Source organism: Nicotiana attenuata, unplaced genomic scaffold, assembly GCF_001879085.1.
Source record: "Nicotiana attenuata strain UT unplaced genomic scaffold, NIATTr2, whole genome shotgun sequence".
NCBI lineage: Eukaryota > Viridiplantae > Streptophyta > Magnoliopsida > Solanales > Solanaceae > Nicotiana > Nicotiana attenuata.
The window spans coordinates 86540-89215 of record NW_017672899.1 but is presented as its reverse complement, the minus strand read 5'-3'; positions in this window follow the sequence as shown (position 1 = coordinate 89215).

The window sequence follows — 2676 nt, the reverse complement described above, 5'->3', positions numbered from 1 at the left end:
CATCGCCCCGTGTTAATTTTAAAAAAAAATTAGGCCCCGCCCCGCATACATTGTAACCCGCCCCGCCTCGCGAATGCTGAAAAATCGCCCCGCCCCGTCCCGCCCGCACCGTTTGCCATCCCTATGTAAAGCTGATTTTTAACCCTATAGGCATGTCATCTATTATTAAAGCCATTCATGTTCTATAGATATGATTTCTAATTGTGTGAAAGTGAAGCATGCATAATTTATTTTAAACTAGAACAGATCCTATAGGCATGTTATCTAACGGACCATATTTGAAGCAAAAAGACCCTATAGGCATGTTATCTACCCTTTTAATAGCTAAAACATGCATATTTTCCAGCCTTTTTCACTAGCCAACCCCATAATGTTTACAAGTTATTACAAACCGTGTGACTGAATTACAAAAGAAGAAATGAAAGAAAACAAGAAGCTACAACCGTGTGACTGAATTACAAAAGAAGAAATGAAAGAAAACAAGAAGCTACAACCATAGGAAGCCTGATCTTGACTTCCTGTCTGAGTTATGTAATTAATCACTTCAATGCCAATGTTTCAAAGCTTTTCTCATAAATGGGTGTGTCAGAGTTCCCTAAGGACCTCGAGGGATCCCGGGCAGTGCTCATACCCAGATTTGCATAACCAAACAGAATGAGTGCAGTGTGGAAGGGCCAACCTATATGTGTCCAAGATCAGAGGGAGCTCAAGGGTCCCAAGGCAAGGCTCACCCAAGAGGGGCAGAACCTAGATTCTAAGAGTATAGTGGAAGTGCAGAACATACTTTGAAAGGGATTCATTAAAACTGGGTTGGAAATAGTAGGTGGTAAGGGTGATTTGAAAACAGTTGTAGTAGTGAAACTCAAACTACACAGAATCAGTAGTCATTCAAAGGGGCAAGGGATTGTGGGGATACATTGCATGACCCCAGCAGGGATCTGGTTTCGTCATGCACAACAATAGCTAATGCTGGCATGGCCACAAACCATCCAAAGGAACACAAACACATATAGGGGATATGGGGTTTTGGGATTCATAAGGTAGCAAGTACACGACAAGTGACTGACAGATTACACATATAGGGAAGCATTAACTTAAAAGGGGAAGGGAACATATCACAGCATGCTAGTAGTGTAACATGACTGCAGAAACATAAGAAGAGGTAGACAAGAATGAGAAGCTGAAGCAACTTAAAGAAGCATGTTGTTGTTGAGACTTAAAAAACTAACTAGGACATACCAGTAGAGAAGCAAAGTGCAGAAAGGTAAAGTAAGCAAGATTCCACAGTCTAGCCTTGGCGTTCAGCCGGCTAGACAAAGCAATAGCACAAGTAGTAGTAAAGAAAGAAGGAGTTTTTTTGAGTGTAAGTGTGGGTTCTGAACTTAAAATTGTCCGTCTGTTTAAAAGAAGAGAGGGTAGGGTATTTATAGTTTTGAAAACAAGTGAAGAATAAGGTAATAAGTAATGTTTCAACACAAACATGGAAATAATCACAATCAGAATCAATTAACACAAGTGATTCCCTTTAATTAAGGAATCACTGCTTAACAGATACTAACAAGTTTAATTAAGAAAAGAAATCAGTTTGGGGACAGATTAATTATTGCCATATAAGGGGGCAGTTAAAGTATGAAGTAAATGACTGAGTCTAAGTACAAAAATATGCTTAATTTTGGGAAAAGATTCAAGGTAAAACATCACAGTAATTAACGGAAGGAAATCAATCAATTTAAACAAACGAATAAAATTAGGGTTCATAAGAAAACCTTTTGCAATCAGTCGCAACATTGAGGGGGTCGAAATCAATCAAGAAAGGATCATGATTCTGCACCTCAGCCTATAAATAGCAAGGAATGAACAAGCATGCAGGGTTAAACATGTCGACAAAAAGAAGCAACACAAACATACAATAGCAGTAGGGGTAAGCTAGGGTTCATTAGTAAAAGAGACCTATTCGAAGTACGGTGGTCAAGTAGGTCAAGCAGTCACATAGAATCAAAAGTGAAGAAGAACATAGTAATAGGCAAGAGTGTCAGAAACGAGTAAAGGTCTCATAGTAACAAGTGAGGAAAACCTTTTACGAAATTAGGGTTTCAACAATAGTCGAGTTTAAAAGATGGTAAGAACTCAGAATCAGATAAGTCAAACAAGACAAAAAGATTCAACCGCAAAGAACTTAATCGAATCAAACCTGCGAATAAAATAAACCAAGAGAGTTTTAGAAGCCCAGGTAGAGCCAAAACACTTAGGGCTTTTAGCATGATGAACCAAGTAGCAGAAAACATGGACAAACATAGTAAAAATCATAAAAACACACTGAAAATTGGAGAAAAGTTTAGGGAACCCTAATTGTTAAAAAAAATGGAGAGTCATTTTGACTGAAAAATCGAAGAACCTTCGAGAAGCTCTTAAGAAGTTCGTAATAAGCACCGATCTAAGATAGATCTGAAAGAAAAATCGAACAGCTCTTAGAGCTAGGGTTTCAAAGAACCCAGAGAAAGTGAGAAAGTCTTTAAAAGATACCGATCTAGCCGGAAAAGTCAAGGATCTAACTTGAACAACCATGGATGGCCGGAGAAAGACCAGAGATCGAAGTCGAGCAAGGACTGGACCAGATCTCTTCGAGATTTGTCCATGGAATCATGAAAATATGTAGCCAGTAGACATAGGAGACGA